A 19,160-nucleotide genomic window follows, 5' to 3' on the forward strand; every position below is an offset into this window, starting at 1 on the left:
AGAAATAATAGCAGAAATAAAAGCAAAGCAGAATGTCCCCCATGGGTCCTTGATTATGGCTACTTTTATATATAACATTCATTGTACCACAAAGGTGAGTTCTACCTAATAGGACATCAACTCCATCCATGGTGGCAGGAGTCATCTCATTAATCTCATTAATCTCATCTCATCTCATCTCATCTCCATTAATCATTCCTCAAATTTTTAGTGAATTTCTAGTATGCACAGGACAGCATGCTAAAAGCTAGAGATGAAGAAATGAACAAAGCATGCATAGCTCTCAGCCTCAAGGTTAGGTTACTGTCTGAAGTTCATATGTCCACACAGATGGTTATATTTAAAAAAAGGTCCAACCCACTGGTGGAATCAGGAAGAGATGTTTGTTTTTCTCCTAGGGGCAAGGAAGGTGAGGATGATTAAACCATAGAATCTTTAGGGAAAGATAGACTCTAAGTGATGCAACCAAAGGCTGGTCTTTGCTGTGGGTGTTTTTATATTTCTACTCTTCTTCTAATTTTTTTCTCAGTCTTTCATAGAATCCCTCCAATCTATCCCTCACCATGAAAGTTAGAATATTGCTGAGCTTTAGGTTGGCTAGTTCATATGCAATTTGGCAATTGAGACCTCCTAAGTGCAGAGAAAAATGTTAATTCAGGATTTTAAAAATCCCATCAAATAAATTGAAATTCTAAGTTAAATCACAGACTATTATTAAATTTATTGCTGCTAACCCAACAGTTTTTTTTTTAAATTAACCTTTGTCTGACAAATCATAGGTTAGCCAAGTGACATTGAATATATATATACCTTCGTTCCAGTACCTGGGCCACCACTCAAGATAAAACAAGCCAATATTGGTAAATGGGGAAAAACTCTCAGCAAATAAATTAAGATCACATTCTAATTTCCATTGTTATTATCATTATTACTTCACAGTCACTGCTGCCTGCTGCCAAAAAAAAGGCAAAGTGCTGTGCTTGAATTTCAGAAGTTCTATTTGAATGACTCATTGCTTTGGCAGCCACAGAGGGCCCTCAGCATCAGGCAGGACTTTCAACAGGGATCAGCCATCTAAAAGGGCTTCCTTAGACTAACAAAGAGCCACAAATAGGAGCCCAACTAATGAATGCTAATAGATTTTTCCTGTTGATGTACATTAGTCTTAATTCACTCTACCCATTTTTTATTCATGCAACTCAATTATCCATATTACTGTTACCAGTAGCAAATCTCCCCTTGAATATGTGTTTATATTAAGTATCATCTCAAGTTAATTAAGCACTTTGTTACATCGACTAGATCTCTGTTTATTCTAGGCCAGAAAATGAAAGAGGGGAACCTTTAAAAAAAAAATGATTATTGCTGCCGCAAAAGCTTACGCATTTTGCATTCCGAACTGCCATCTGGGCTGTCACGGAGTCCTTGCAGGGACTCTTTCCTGGACTACAGCCTCAGGCTGACTATGAATGCCCCTTTTCTTTCTTTCTTCCTTTTTTTTAAAAAAAGATTTTATTTATTTATTGAGAGAGAGAGAGCACATGTGCACGGCGAAGGGCAGAGGTGGAGGGAGACTCTCCAACAGACTCCCGGCTGATATGGAGCTGGATACTGGGAGTCTGATCCCACAACCATGAGATCATGACCTGAGCCAAAACCAAGAGTCAGACGCTTAACTGACTGAGCCACCCAGGCACCCCACATGCCCATTTTCTGTTTCCTGCCCCCTCTCAGTCATTAGCAGCCTCGTCCTCAGGACAGATGTGTTGAGTGTAATAATACCATTTTAGCACAAGTACAAGAATTTGCAGACAACAAAGAAGTAAATTATGGGCACCTGGCACAGTCCCACAGTCCAGATGGGTCCAGATCAGGAAATGAAACTCCATTTGATTGAAGGTCCCTTGGACTATACTCCAAACTAGTCCTTTCCCAGACCCAGGGCATTTACTGAGCTATGCAACTGATTCCTTCTCCCTTCTCCTGACTTTTTTAATGTTTTTAAAAATTACTGTTTACTAGTCTTTCCAGCACTCCAACTCTAGATTCCAGCATGTCTTCAATTATTGTTTTGTTTCCTGATTGCCAGTTCTCCAGGTCAGTGGCTCAACCACACATTTGTTTATATAGAAGATATCCTATCAAGGCAAAGGAATGGAAAAGAAAGGAAGGAAGAAAGGAAGGGAAGGAGAGAGGGAGGGAGGGAGGGAGGGAAGATGTATGTATTCTTTTATAAAATGTTTTCTTTCCCCTTTCCACTGCCCCATGTACAAGTCTGGCTGAGGCCCAGGAAAGGTGTCAGTCAACAAACTTGTTGAGAATAACCTGCCCTGCTTGATGGGCTGTGTATCATCATTTGATACTGTCCATTCAGAAAGGCTGATCAACTTCCCAGCTCTTCCTGAATCAGACTTTTAGGGTGGCTTTCTTGTTTCATTTCAAGTGTTGTGAATTCTCAGATTGTACCCAGACACACAGGAATGTCAGTATAAACACACATCCCAAAGCCCAATGTAAACAATGGTTAACTTATGTGTCATTTTATTTTATCCAAGTGATTGCTGAGCTTAGCAGTGAGTGGCCCAAGTAATTGAAAATGGATTGCATAAAGGTCATATAATCAAAAGCCAGCTGGTTTCTGGAAAATTGGGAAGAGCTGATTGACCTTGGAAAAGTCCCTTTCCCCTCTTGTGGCTTCTTTCACCCTTACTGGTTAAAGGCAGGGGGTCAGACTAGATGATCTCTGAGGGCCTCGGAGCTCTGACATTCAGTGACCTGTGAACAGTTAACAAAATCATGCATTATCCTTCTGCTGACACAGGTAATCCTGGCTTTTTGCCCCATTATACTTTGTCTTCACCCATTTTTCACTCCTTGAAAACTGACTAATTAACATCCATCTCTCATTTCCCTGTGGTCTTTATCCATTGTTTTGGAGTGGTCCATCAAGCCTGGAACACTTAAAAAAGCACAGTTGGGACACACACAGAGAGAGAGATTCCTGAAGCCCCATTTTGTGCTAATGAGCTAGCAATTTGGAAATTTTTGATGGATCTCCAATGAAGCATGAAGTACTCTGATAGCTGTCAACAAAGTAACAAGCTGGCCCCTTGAGAGTAAAGGCAAAGAAAAATGGACTTAACAACACTTACTGGCTTTTTAGTAGTAGCTTTTATTTAGTCCAGTATTAGCAGATACTTGCTTGGGGCTTTTGAATAAACTTGGAAGATATGAGAGAGAGAGGGAAAGAAAAGTTAAATAAGGTTTAGCCTGAAAAAAAAAAAATGTAGTCAGCAGGAGAAACATCATCTGCAGCAATAACCAACAGGTATTAAAAGCTTATTATAATAGTGTAAGAGCTGCATTAAAAATCAATGGCATGATTGTGAATACCTCAGCTTGCTACAAGACATTTATTGGAAAAACAGGCATTGACTGAAACTTTCCTGGCCGGTTCTAAGAGCCTCTGGCCAAATTACCAGCTCAAACGCCTACCTTGACCAGCTTGTCTACAGACTAAGAAGGCAAACAACAGTGTTAATAGTTTAAATTGATTTATTTTTTGCAAATATATAGACAAGGCCCACCTGGAATAGTAGTTGTATTGCTTAGAAAACAGAACATCCTCTGAATGTCTTCTTAACACCCTTTAAAAGATTTTCAAGTTTCAGGGCACCTGGGCGGCTCAGTGGGTTAAGCCTTGCCTTCGGCTCAGGTCATGATCCCAGGGTCCTGGGATCGAGCCCTGTACTGGGCTTTCTGCTCAGCAGGGAGCCTGCTTCCCCCCTCTCTCTGCCTGCCTGCTTGTGATCTTTCACTTTCCCTCTGTCAAATAAATAAATACAATCTAAAAAAAAAAGATTTTCAAGTTTTTAGTAACATTCTAGATACCTCTTCAGCAATTTGGTCTTTCTGGGGAATCAACTGAGAGAACATGCAGAGAGGGAGATAAACTGGATTTAAGAAGTCTAACTATGAGGAAGGAGGATCACCAAATAGTAGATAAAGTCTCTGCTTATTCTGAAACTTAGTTTGAAATCTTCAGCAGACCACAGGTTGGGGACTGTCAGTTTCTGACCTGCCCTCGCTCTCATATTGGTATGCCTTAGAATCTGATGCTAGAAGAGATTAATCAGAGTGCCCTGGACAGGGAAGACTGGGGCTTTGAAATTTCTACAGTCTCTTCACTGTGGCCCTGAACAGTCTGATGCTAGGCTGCAGACACACTGCCTGCCCTAACTTCTCTGTCTGAGCAACTCTCTCCCTTCAAAATCCCTCTCAAATTTCCAAAGTCATCTAGATTAGAAAAACAAGAAACTCTGCTATTCCTCATCTTCCTTACATTACCCAAAGCAAATCAGAAAACAAAACCTGACTCTTAAACAAGACTCCAAAAACAGCCGCCAGTTAAAAAGATGTAAGTGGGCCTGGTTCTATGTGCTAATCCCTGTATGTAGATAGTTTGAGGAGGTGGACACCAAGGGAAGAGGTACTCTTTCCTCTACCAGCTAAGAAACAGATGCCCTGATCCTACATAGGGCTGCCCCAGAGTGTCAAGTTCTATGGATCAGGCCCATGGTTTCCCCTGATCTTGGACCAGTGGAACTATATTATGCTCTAAAGCATGACCTATCCCTACAGGCAGCGCCTTCCTCCTTAATCACCTATCCCTATAGACAGCTGCTTAATCACCATGTAATTAACTAATCCTCACAACAAAGGTCCTCTAAGCACCAAATCATTAAATTTCCCTACGGATTAGCCCAAGTCAAATGCTAAGCATCTTTGCCAAAAACTCAGTCCAGAGTCAAGCTCAGTTCTAGGAATTTGGTGACAAGTAAAGGGGTAGAGTCAAAAGCACTATATCTTACATCAGCAACCGAAAGCAAGTTAGCATCAGTGACCCCTACCAAGTCAGATCATCCTGTTTTCTCCTTATATCAGGTAACGGGGAACAAACATCACTATGCAAGAGTAAGCTCAGGCTTACTGTGGTCTTATTCACACTTTCTCAACTCTAGCCATTTATTTACACTGAAGTCTTTTGCCGATATGATCAGTGTTCATCAAAAATGTCAGCTTTTGGTGGTTTAGAACAATGGTCTCCAGAGAAGGATGTATATATATCCCAGGCTATGCACAAGATGATCCACTGGAAGGGGAGATATTTGAACTTCTGTTTATATTTACATTTATCTAAAATAATTTAAAAGTCAAGCATTATTAATAATTAATATTGGTAGTAGAAATTTATAGCATTCAGAAATAAAATTATGTGTACTGGGGACACATACTCAGAACATTTTTGCTGGTGTAAATTTTTACTAAAACATTTATCCAAATCATAGACTTAATTGGGAGGGCTAAAACCAAAAGACCTTTGAGGAAAACATGAGAATATCTTTGTGACCTTGAAGTGGGCAAAGATTTCTTTTTTAAAATCTTTAATTTTTTATTTAAATTCAATTAATTAATATATAATGTATTACTAGTTTCAGAAGTAGAGGTCAGTGATTCGTCAGTCTTATAACTGGTGTTAACCACTACCCATCACATTATATGCCCTCCTTAATGTCCAGTTACCCCATCCTCTGATCCCCTCCCCTCCAGCAACCCCCAGTTTGTTTCCTATGATGAAGAGTCTCTTACGGTTTGTCTCCCTCTCTGATTTTGTCTTTTATTTTTTCTTCTCTTCCCCTATGATCCTCTGTTTTGTTTCTTTTTTTTTCTATCATTTTTTAAATTTATTTTCAGCATAACAGTATTCATTGTTTTTGTACCATACCCAGTGCTCCATGCAGTCCGTGCCCTCTCTAATACCCACCACCTGGTTCCCCCAACCTCCCATCCCCCCACCTCTTCAAACCCTTCAGATTGTTTTTCAGTCCATAGTCTCTCATTGTTCACCTCCCCTTCCAATTTCCCCCAAATGCCTTCTCCTAACTCCCCATGTCCTCCATGCTATTTGTTATGCTCCACAAATAAGTGAAACCATATGATAATTGACTCTCTCTGCTTGACTTATTTCACTCAACATAATCTCTTCCAGCCCCATCCATGTTGCTACAAAAGTTGGGTATTCCTCCTTTCTGATGGAGGCATAATACTCCATAGTGTATATGGACCACATCTTCCTTATCCATTCATCCGTTGAAGGGCATCTTGGTTCTTTCCACAGTTTGGTGACCGTGGCCATTGCTGCTATAAACATTGGGGTACAGATAGCCCTTCTTTTCACTACATCTGTATCTTTGGGGTAAATACCCAGTAGTACAATCGCAGCGTCATAGGGAAGCTCTATTTTTAATTTCTTGAATCTCCACACTGTTCTCCAAAGAGGCTGCATCAACTTGCATTCCCACCAACAGTGTAAGAGGGTTCCCCTTTCTCCACATCCCCTCCAACACATGTTGTTTCTTGTCTTGCTAATTTTGGCCATTCTAACTGGTGTAAGGTGATATCTCAATGTGGTTTTAATTTGAATCTCCCTGATGGCTAGTGATGATGAACATTTTTTCATGTGTCTGATAGCCATTTGTATGTCTTCATTGGAGAAGTGTCTGTTCATATCTTCTGCCCATTTTTTGATATGATTATCTGTTTTGTGTGTGTTGAGTTTGACGAGTTCTTTATAGATCCTGGATATCAATCTTTTGTCTGTACTGTCATTTGCAAATATCTTCTCCCATTCTGTGGGTTGCCTCTTTGTTTTCTTGACTGTTTCCTTTGCTGTGCAGAAGCTTTTGATTTTGATGAAGTCCCAAAAGTTTATTTTGGCTTTTGTTTCCTTTGCCTTTGGAGACATATCTTGAAAGAAGTTGTACTCGAGGAACTACAGAACACTCATGAAAGAAATTGAAGAAGACACAAAAAGATGGAAGACCATTCCATGCTCTTGGATCGGAAGAATAAACATTGTTAAAATGTCTATACTGCCTAGAGCAATCTATACTTTTAATGCCATTCCAATCAAAATTCCACCAGTATTCTTCAAAGAGCTAGAGCAAATAATCCAAAAATTTGTATGGAACCAGAAGAGACCCCGAATTGCTAAGGAAATGTTGAAAAACAAAAATAAAACTGGGGGCATCACGTTACCTAATTTCAAGCTTTACTACAAAGCTGTGATCACCAAGACAGCATGGTACTGGCATAAAAACAGACACATAGACCAGTGGAACAGAGTAGAGAGCCCAGATATTGACCCTCAACTCTATGGGCAAATAATCTTCGACAAAACAGGAAAAAATATACAGTGGGAAAAAGACAGTCTCTTCAATAAATGGTGCTGGGAAAACTGGATAGCTATATGTAGAAGAATGAAACTCGACCATTCTCTTACACCGTACACAAAGATAAACTCAAAATGGATAAAAGACCTGAACGTGAGACAGGAATCCATCAGAATCCTAGAGGAGAACATAGGCAGTAATCTCTTCGATTATCAGCCACAGCAACTTCTTTCAAGATATGTCTCTGTTTTGTTTCTTAAATTCCACACACAAGTGAGATCATATGATAATTGTCTTTCTGTGATTGACTTATTTTGCATAGCATAATACCCTCTAGTTCCAACCACATTGTTGCAAATGGCAAGATTTCAGGTTTTTGATGGCTGAGTAGTATTCCATTGTGCGTGCGTGTGTGTGTGTGTGTGTGTGTGTATAGACACACACATGTTTTATATATGTGTGTATACACACACACACACACACTATATTACCACATAGAACCAGGCATATATATATATATATATATATATATATATGCCACATCTTCTTTATCCATTCATCTGTCAATGGACATCTGGGCTCTTTCCATAGTTTGGCTATTTGGCTATTGTGGACATTGCTGCTATAAACACTGGGGTGCAGTTGCCCATGCAGATCACTACATTTTGTCTTTGGGGTAAATACCTAGTAGTGCAATTGTTGAGTTATAGGGTAGCTCTATTTTCAACTTCTTGAGGAACTTCCGCACTGTTTTCCAGAGTGGCTATATCAGCTTGCATTCCCTCCAATGGTGTAAGAGGGGTCCCCTTTCTACATATCCTTGCCAAATTCTGTCATTTCCTAACTTGTTAATTTTAGCCATTCTGACCAGTGTGAGGTGGTATCTCATTGTATGGGTAAAGATTTCTCGGACAGGATGCAAAAAAGCAATAACCATAAAAGAAAGAGTGCTATATTGGAGTTCATCAAAATAAAGAATTTATTATATTCATCAAATGTCACTGGAAGTGAAAAGGCAAGTCACAGACTAGGAAAAAATATTCATTATACATACATCTGACAAAGGATTTGTATTGAGAATATGAAAAGAACTACAAATCAATAAGAAAAACACAACCAACTAACAATTAGCAAAAGACTTGAACAGGCACTTCACTACAGATAGCCAAATGCCCAGTAGATACATGAAAAGGTGCTCAATATCATTTTTCATCAGAAAAATGGAATTTAAAATCACAGTAAAATATCTGTACCCATCCACTAGAATACCTAAAAAGACTGAAAATACCATGTTACTGGCAGGAACATATAACATTTGAACTCTACATTGCTGGTGGGAGTATAAAATTGTACAGCTACTGTAGAACTCTGCATAGCCTCTGTCAAACCCAGAAATTCCACATTTAGGAGAAAGAAGTGTAGCTGTCCACAAGAAGATGTGATAGGATATTTTTTGGATTTATTTTTTATATTGTTTATATATGTATATTCTTGTTTTTTTTTATTTTTAGCTTTCTTCATTATAGGCAAAAAAAAAAAATAGGAATAACCCCAATGTCCATCAAAACACACAGATTACAAAAGCTTGGGAAGATGGTGGAGTAGGAAGACCCCAGGCTGATCTCATCTAACATTTACAACAAGATATCATATGCATCCAAGTCAATAATCAGGAGAGTGAGCTGAAGACTAGCAGAAAAAACTCCACAATGAAATATAGAGAAGCAGCAGCATCTGAAAAATTAGGAAGGTCAGAAAGGCAGAGGAGGCTGTCTGCAGGAAGGAGGGAGCTGTGTGAAAGGAGAAGGAGAGAAATGGGCACCTGCACCAGGGAGCTCACATGGGGAAGACTAATCCCCATAACATTTGGCTTTAAAAAACAGAGGGGCTGAATTCTGTGAGTTTGCAAAACCAGGGGAACTTGGAGCCTGGAGCTTTAATGGTCAACTGACTCAGCACTGGGCTAGCCAGGAGGACCAATGATAGCTGGGTTGCCAACCTAAAGACACAGCAGCCTATGTGGAAATGCAACAGAAAAACAGCAGTTTACAAAAGTGTTGGGGGCAAATGGGAGACAGATCTCTTCCTATTGATTTTAGGGCATGTTGGGAATTTCTTTGAAAATGGGTAAGTTGGCAGGTGGGATTTTCTTCCCCCACTCCCCAACCTAAACACAGAGCCAGATGTAGGAGGGAGGGCTGCACAGACACTTGTAGCCTGGGCTTATGGCAATTTTTTTTAAAAGCTGTGCACATGCCACACCCAGCTGCTGGGTATACAGTGGCCACTGCATGCCCTGCCAAGCCCTTGCACCATGCCCAGCCATGTGCCCCCAGCCACTATCACACACTGCACCCACCTTCAGTCTCCAGGCACAACAGTACTTCAAGGGATCTGGCATAGGACTAGAGGACCAACATAAATTTTACTAACAAGGCTGCCCCACTCCTGAGTTCCCTGGACCACATGCTCCCCCCACCAAGAGCTGGCCTGCCTGGATCCCACTAACATCAAGGAGAGCAAGCAAAGCCCACAATAGGCAGAGAGTTAGTGCAACAGATTGCACTGAAATGAAAAATGACTCAGACACAAGAGCAGGGTGTAAGCAACATACATAAGATATTCTCCTGAAGTGCCAGGTTCTGGTAGACAAGGGACACTGCAACGCATGGCACTCCAGGACCCTTCTTCATAAAGTCACCACTTTCAAAAGCAGGAGAGTGGGCTGATGTTCTTAACACAGAGAAAGAGACATAGAGAGGCAGACAAAATGAGAAGACAGAAAAATTTATCCCAAATGAAAGAACAGAAAAGGGCAACAGCCAGAGATCTGTGCAAAACAAATATAAGTAACATGCCTGCCTGATAGAGACTTTAAAATAACAATCATAAGGATACACACTGCACTTGAGAAGGGAGTGGAAGATGTGAGAGAAACCCTTAACACAGAGATAAGGAATAATATAGCAGAGATAAAGGGCTCAAAAAGCAAAATGAGAAACAGGCTTGATAGAATGAATAGCAAGATGGAAGAAGCAGAAGAAGGAACTGGTGACCTAGAATATAGTAATGGAAAAGAAATCAAGTTGAACAAAAGTGAGAAAAAGAGAACAGCACAAAATAAGAATAGACTCAGGGAACTCAATGACTCCATCAAACATAATAGCATCCATATTATAGGAGTAGAAGAAAGAAGAAAGAAGAAGAAGAAGGGGAAGAAGAGAGAAGGCAGCAGAAAATTTATTTGAAGAAATAATAGCTGAAAACTTCTGTAATCTGGGGAAGGAAACAGATATCCAGATCCAGGAGGCACAAAAAACTCCCTTCAAAATCATCTAAGCAGAGGATCAACAAGGAAACAAGGCTTTGAATGACACATGGGAACAGATGAACTTAACAGATATATTCAGAACATTTCATCCTAAAGCAGCAGAATACATATTCTTTTTAAACGTACATGCAATACTCTCCAGAAGACATCATATATTAGCCCAAAATCCAGCCTCAACAAATTCAAGAAGACTGAAGTCATACCATGTACCTTTTCTGACCACAATGCTATAAAACTAGAAGTCAACCACAAGAAAAAATCTGGAAAGACCACAAATACATGGAGGTTAAATAATATGCTACAAAACAATGACTGGATCAACCAGGAAATCAGAAAAAATAAAAAAGTACGTAGAAAATAATGAAAATGAAAACACACAGTCTAAAACCTCTGGGATAAAGCAAAAGCAGTTCTAAAATGGAAGTTTATAGCAATACAGGCTTATCTCAAGAAGCAAGAAAAATCTCAAACAACAACCTAGCCTTACACCTAAAGGATCTAGAAAAAGAACAACAAAAAAAAAACCTAAAACCAGCAGAATGTAGGAAATAACAAAGATTAGAGCAGCAATAAATGGTACAGAATCTAAAAGAACCTCAATAGAGCAGATCAATGAAACCAGGGGCTGATTCTTTGAAAAAAATTGATAAAATTGATAAACCCTTATCCAGACTTACCAAGAAATAAACAGAAAGACTCAAATAGATAAAATCACAAATGAGAAAGGAGAAATAACAACGCAAACCATGGAAATATAGTTAATCATAAGAGAATGTTATGAAAAACGTATGCCAACAAATTGGACAACCTAAAGAAAATTTATAAATACCAAGAAACATATAAACTACCAAAATGAATCAGAAAGAAATAGAAAATTTGAACAGACTGATAACCAGCAAAGAAATTGAATCAGTTATCAAAAATCTCCCGAAAAAAACAGAAATCCTGGACCAGATGGCAAATTCTACCAAACATTTAAAAAAGATTTAATACCTATTCTTCTCAAACTATTCAAAAAAATAGAAAAGGAAAGGTAAACTTCCAAATTCATTCTATGAGATCAAGCAGTACCCTGATACCAACACCAGATAAAGACCCCACTACCAAAGAAAACTACAGGCCAATATCCCTGATAAATACAGATGCAAAAATTCCCAACAAAATAGTAGCAAACCAAATTAAACAATATACTACAAAAATCACTCATCAAAATCAAGTGGGTTTTGTTTCTCGGATGCAAGTGTAGTTCAATATTCACAAATCACTCAACATGATAAATCACACTAAAAAGAGAAATGATGAAGACCCCATATGATTATTTCAATAGACACAGAAAAAGCATTTGACAAAGTACAACATCCATTCATGATAAAAACCCTCAAAAAAAGTAGATTTAGAGGGAACATATCTCAACATAATGAAGGTCATATACGAAAACCCCACAGCTAACATTATCCTCAATGGGGAAATACTGAGAACTTTTCCCTTAATGTTAGGAATAAGGCAAGGATGTCCACTCTAACCACTTTTATTCAACATAGTTCTGGAAGTCCTAGCCACAGCAATCAGACAACAAAAAGAAATAAAAGGAATCCAAATTGGTAAGATTATAGAAACCCCAAAAGATTCCACCAAAAAACTGCTAGAACTGATAAATTAATTCAGTAAAGTAACAGGATATAAAATGAATATATAGAAATCTATTGTGTTTCTAAACACTACTAGTAAATAAGTAGATAGACAAATTAAGAAAGCAATCCCATTGACAACTGTGCCAAAAATAATAAGACACCTAGGAATAAACCTAACCAAAGAAGTGAAACTCTAAAAACTATAAAACACTAATGAAAGAAATTGAAGAAGACACAAAGAAATGGAAAGACATTCCATGTTCACGGATTAGAAGAACAAATATTGTTCGGATGTCTATACTACTGAAAGCAATCTACACATTCAATGTAATCCCAATCAAAATACTAACAGCATTTTTCACAGAACTAGAACAAACAATCCTAAAATTTGTGTGGAACCATACAGAACCTGAAAAGTCAAAAAACCTTGAAAAAGAAAAGCAAACTTGGAGGCATCACAATTCCAGACTCTAAGTTATATTACAAAGCTGTATTAATCAAAACAGTGTGGTATTGGCACAAAAACAGACACATATATCAATGGAACAAAATAGCCCAGAAAAGAACCCACAACTACATGGCCAATTAATCTTCAACAAAGCAGGAAGTAATATCCAGTGGGAAAAACAGTCTTTTCAACAAATGGTCTTAGGAAAACTGGATAGCAACATGCAAAAGAATGAAACTGAACCCCTTTCTTACACCATCCACAAAAATAAATTCAAAATGAACTAAAGACCTTCATGTGAGACCTGAAAACAAAAAAATCCTAAAAGAGAACAGAAGCAGTAACTTCTTTCACATTGGCCCCAGCAACTTCTTTTTAGATAGGTCTCCTGAGGCAAGGGAAACAAAAGCAAAAATAAATTATTGTGACTCATCAATATAAAAAGCTTCTTCACAGTGAAGGAAACAATCAACAAAACTAAAAGACAACCTAGAGAATGGGAGCAGATATTTGCAAATGACATATCTGTATCCAAAGTATACAAAGTACTTATGAAACTCGACACCCAAAAAACAAAAAATCCATTTGTAAAATAGGCAGAAGAAATGAACAGACATTTTTCCAAAGAAGACATACATATGACTAACAGAAACATGTAAAGTTGTTCTTTGTCACTTATCATGAGGGAAATAGAAATCAAAACTACAATGAGATAACACTTTACACCTGTCATAGTAGCTAAAATCAATAATGCAAGAAACAACGGGTGTTGGCAAGGATGTGGCAAGAAAAGAATATTCATGCACTGTTGGTTGGAATGCAAACTGGTGCAGCCACTCTGGAAAGCAGTGTGGAGTTTCCTGAAAACATTAAAATTAGAACTACCCTATGCTTCAGCAATTGCACTACTGGGCATTTACCCAAAGACTACAAGAACACTAATTCAGAGGGATATGTGCACCCCTACATTTACAGCCATATTATTTATAACAGCCAAGAAATGGAAGTAGCTCCTGTGTGCATTGATGGATGAATGGATAACGAAGATGTGATATATATATATATATATATATACACACACACCCATATACATATATATATATGAATATTACTCAGCCATGAAAAAGAATGAAATCTTGCCACTTGCAATGACATGGTTGGAGCTAGAGAGTATAATGCTACATGAAGTAAATCAGTCAAAGACAAATGCCATGTGATTTCACTCATACATGGAATTTAAGAAACAAAACAAATGAGAAAAGGGAAAAACAGAAGTGATAGAGAGACAAGTCAAGAAACAGACTCTTAATTACAGAAAATAAACTGATGTTACTTGAGGAGAAGGGGGTGGAGTGATGGGTGAAATAGGTGGTGGAGATTAAGGGCACACCTGTATTAATAAACCCAAGGTGATGTATGGGACTGTTGAATCACTATATTGTACACCTGAAACTAATATAACACTCTGTTAATTACCTGGAATGAAAATAAAAACTTAAAAAAACATATATACACACATATACAGAATGGCACACTACACAGCAATTAAGAAGAACAAGGTATTCATATATACAGGAGATTGGATGAATCTCAGAAATATGCTGAGTGAAAGAGAGCAGACTACAATACATACTGTGTGATTCCATTTTACATGTAGGTCAAGAACAGATAAAGCTAATCTATGTTGATAAAACTCAACATATTGGTGCTCTCTGGAGTGGGTGTACTAAATGTGAAGGCATATGAGTGTTATTGTCAGCGGTGCTGGAAATGTTTTACATATTGATCTCGGTGCTGATTACCTGAAACTACACGTATCTAAAAATTCATTGAGATTTGTGCATTTTACTGTGTGTGTGTGTGTGTGTGTGTGTGTGTGTATGTGCACATGTGTAAGTCCTTAAGACTTTCAAAGATAAGGACCACTAGATTACAGATTATATTTCTGAGGTACAGACAAACAACCAGGCACTGTTTTCACATACTCATAGCTTTAATCAAGGCAGAGCATTTTACTTCAAAGGGTAATCCTTCACAATAGGGATATAATTTATGAATGTCCCCATCATTCCTCTCTGCTTTGAGACACTGTTCATCAAGTGGATGATTTCAGTAGGAAATGAAAATGAAGACAAAGATTTCACTCTTTTTATCTGCCAACTGGTTAAGGTGAAGAGTTGTTTTTTTTTTTTAAAATCACCAACTAATTTCTATCTTGACATATCATAAAAAAGGAATCAATATCTTATCTAAGCTTGGAGCCATCTACTTCTGCTCTGCCTGTGTATCCCTGATATGCCTCTTGCTTGTGCTCCTCGGAGTTCCTAATACCCACTCTGAGAAGCAGAACTTCTGATCAGGCCACGGCCACACCAGGTATTTCCTCTTCTGGCATCAATCATTACTGCCTCCTACTGGATTGCCTATGCTTCTTGGCTGTCTACTAAACTATGAATTCCAGTGGCACAAGTGAGCAAAGAACCTTGCAAAGCTGATGTAGTTGAGAGTTTAGGGAGGACTGGGTGCAAGAAAGTAGAGGAAAGGGTATGGTAGTACATTGAAGATTTTGTTCCTGACTTCTGGAAGCAGTTGCCAGTGATGGGATTCACTGTATACTACCATGATATAAGCTTCCTTGTATAGGGTTAAAACAGTCTGAGACAAACCAGAAAGCCCAGAAGATGCCCCCAGCATTAAGACAGCATGGCGTGCAAATCTAGTGTGTGAGCTTACATGGCTGGAAAGACCAAGAGTCTTTTTCATACCACCTAATATAAAACTGCTGGAAATAGGATATATGAACTTATTGGCATTTATGAACTGTGCTTGAATGCCTGTAAGAAATGCCCCAATTAAAAGAAAAATGGGCATTAAACTCCACCAGATTACTAGAGAGAGATGGAAATAATTCTACTTGGATTAACATAATCTTTATTTCTCCAGCATCAACCATTGTTGATGTTAAAACTATTCAAGTTGATCCAAAGCATCTTTTTCACTTTACAGCTGAATGTGAATAAGTTAGATACAGCCTTTCAGCCCAAGAGGATGTGATTAACTATCCAGAATCTGAACCATCCCAAAGCCAGGTTCACTCAATAACTCATTGCTGGTTCCCTGAAGCCATTTATTTATAACCCATTATGCAAAAAGCCAAAGACAGTTTCTAAAGAGTGCACATATCCAACATTAGTCATTTCTGACTGGAAAAAGACCAAAGGACTAACACCCTTCAGGAATGGGACAAAAGGCTGCCTCTGGAAAATACTCAGCCTGCTCTACTGTCTGGAAACCCCTTGTCCAGCTTACCCACGTGCCCTCTACCAGATGTGGACAAAGGGAAACGGAACTTGCTTTCTATTTTTCACTGCCCCTGCATTCTGCTCCCAGACATTGTTTGCCTCTGCCCAGGCCTCATTTCTCCAGCAGTGATTTTAATCTTTGGTCTTTGCTTAGCCCTCTGAACAGTGTTAGATGAAGAAGGGGGAAGAGGGGCATTTAATTTCCTCCCATGCTTCTGCATAACTGCTATTAAAGCAACCTATTCCCACAGAAAGAATCTACCAAGGTATATATGTATGTTGCAAAGGCAATAACAATAATATGCTTTACTGACCCTAGGACAGATCCAATTTTAAATTAAACTGGCACACTTGCTGCTGCTTTCACATAGTGCTGCAAATCTGGGAACAAATAAGTCATCACACTGTTCTGTTCCAAGCTACTGTCCTGTTCACATGGTGACTGAGAAGTGACACATACCTATCTCTTTCCCGCTCAGCAAGATGTGTCAAATAACACAGAGCAAAACCATGTTTCCACTGTTGGGAAAAAAAAGGGGGGGTGGGGGAGAGAAAATACATTCAATTGTTTGTGTGCTCCTGTTGGGTAGAGACTTTCCCATCAGAGTGTGTTTCCCTTTGCAACAGCAGGATTAGTTGGAGAAGCAAATGAAGCAGGAAATGGTGGGCATTTGGGTTCAAGATCTGGGAAATCAATAAGGGTAGAGCAGTATAGAAGCTCTTCTCCTGGTAGCAGCCTTGCTTTTCAGGTTGAGGCTAGACGAAAAGAAAGAACCTGAGTTTTAAATTATTATTTGAGCACATCTGACATCCACTGTTACATTAGTTTTGGGTGTACAACATGGTGTATTTGACAACTCTGTATTGTGTGCTGTGCTCACAAGTGTAGCTACCACCTGTCACCATACAATGCTATTAAAATAGCACTATGTTCCCTGTGCTGGGCCTTTTATTCCTGTCACTTATTCATTCCATAGCTAGAAGACTATACCTCCCATTCCCCTTCACCCATTTTGCCCAACCCCCCACCCCCTCCTCTCTGGCAGATCTTTGGCTCCTGTCCCTGCTCATTCCCACTTCCTAATCTTAAACACAAGGATAGAGCCCTGCACCTTCTCCTGTGATGGTTGACACCTTCTGACAGCAGACTCCACAAACCTTGGCACTGAGAACTTTCCTCATAGCCAAGGTCATTCTGGTGCCTTCCCTCCTCCCTCCAGACTTCCTGCCTCTCTCTCTAACTGCCTTTCCTGTGTACACGCTCTCTTCCATCCACACTTCTTTCTCCCCCAGGCATCTGAGCTTGTTTTGTCTGTCTTAGCCTCTCCTCCACCCCCCATCAGTGCCTCTTCCTGGGTTTCTTATGGGCAAACCTCAAGCACCCCTATCATTAACATCTGGCACTTATGTTCACTAATTAAATCAGACAAGGAGACCAAGGAATGATTCTTACAACGTAAATAGCAGAAGATTAGAAGCGCTACACAATTTGGCCATGTCTGCCTTTTTGGCCTCATTTCCTACACACTGCAGTAATACTGAACTTTCTGTTCTTCAGAGAGGTCAAACCCATCCTCATCTAGGACCTTTGCCCTTGCTGTTCTCTCTGCTGAGAACATTTTTTGTCTAGGTCCCTATGTAGCTCCTTTCATCATGCAAGTGTCAGCTCAAATGCTACCTCCTCAGAGACACTTTCCCTGAGATAAAGTAGACTCCCATCTTTCCCCAACCCTGATCCCCATCATTCTGCACCACATTATTTTATTTTCTTCATAGAAGTTATCATTTTGTATTATCACATTTGTTTCTGTATATATTTACTTTCTGTCAGGATGCTTACATTATAGTAGTAAAGACAATCACACTATCTTTTTAAAATATTCTTCTTTTTAAATTATTTTTATACACATATAATGTATTATTTGCCCCAGGGGTACAGGTCTGTGAATCACCAGGCTTACACACTTCACAGCACTCACCATATCTTTTTATAGCTCTGTTGCTGATACCTTAGAAAACAAATGTCTGTATTGAACACATAGTAGCTGCTCAAGAAATATTTGTTAAAAGGAGAATTAAAAGACTTTTAGGCTATCATCCTACTCATTTGCTGGATGCTGGACAAGGAACATTTTCACTTCACTGATCATACAGCTTTGGTTCATGGATGGTATGTGACTCGCCCAAGATAAAGAATGTATTAGGTTTAAGATATTTTCTTCTGTGTGGATGTGACAAAACATTTTTGTTTTCCATGGGTATACTGCTACTCATTAACCTTAAGTAGCAATGCAGAGTTCTGGTTAAAGAGGCACTTTTTTTTTTTTTTTTAAGGGAGAGAGAGAGAGAGAGAGAGCATGAGAGTACAAGTGAGCTGGGTGGGAGGATAGGCAGAGGGAGAGGGAGAGAATCTTAAGCAAAATCCACACCTAGCACAGAGCCTGACACAGGGCTTGATCTCATGACCATGAGATCATGACGTGAGCCGAAATCAAAAGTCTGACGCTTAATCAACTGAGCCACTCAGGCACCCCAACTCTCCAAGCTTTTTAAAAAACATTATTATTATTGGCTCAGAATATTCCAAATTAATTATGCTTTGTGCTAACTATCTCCTGTTTGTGGTGAATGCCCAGAGGTGATTGTTAGACTCTTAATGCAGTGGGAGGAATGAAGCTTTTAATAAGTAAACTTAAGTGCATGGTAACAATACGTTGTATCCATCCATATATGATTCTCCTTCTTTTTAACATTCTCAGCCTGAGGACGTTAATTTAAAACACGCACACAAGCCCTCACAAACAGACCATGAACACTGGGAGATTTAACTGCTCCTAGCATCTGGGAATTCAAAGTAACATCTACTCCACCTTCCTGTGTACAGACATTACAACAGGCCCTTTCAGTCCACCATCCCCGAAAATTTTAAGAGCAAATCCAGACGATGGGTTTAAACCAGATTCTAATTTGATTTAGTGCTTAGTTAACCAATTCCCTCAGACCCCTAAAAAGGTGTATGGTGGCAGGGGGTGAGGGGCGCTCAACAACGTCTGAATGAGAGTTTGCCCTAACACGACTTCATGTGACTATAGTTCCTTAAAGGCCATTTGTTCAGTGTAGTTTAGTGTTTATCCCTTCGCAAGGCTTTTCATATAAACAAATTCACAAGTCAGGAAAGAAAAAACCCTTTGTCAAGGCACGTTTTCAAAGATTTGG

General features: G+C 39.1%; 1 protein-coding gene across 2 annotated transcripts in view; it reads right to left on the bottom strand.

Annotated features, from left to right (window-relative positions):
* SHROOM4 (shroom family member 4) overlaps positions 1–19,160 on the bottom strand; it is a 209,866-nt gene that overhangs the window by 107,178 nt on the left and 83,528 nt on the right. The gene's annotated exons all lie outside the window — the stretch shown is intronic.

The sequence above is a fragment of the Lontra canadensis genome, unplaced genomic scaffold, assembly GCF_010015895.1.
Source record: "Lontra canadensis isolate GAN:19392208 unplaced genomic scaffold, GSC_riverotter_1.0 scaffold134, whole genome shotgun sequence".
Taxonomy (NCBI): Eukaryota; Metazoa; Chordata; class Mammalia; order Carnivora; family Mustelidae; genus Lontra; species Lontra canadensis.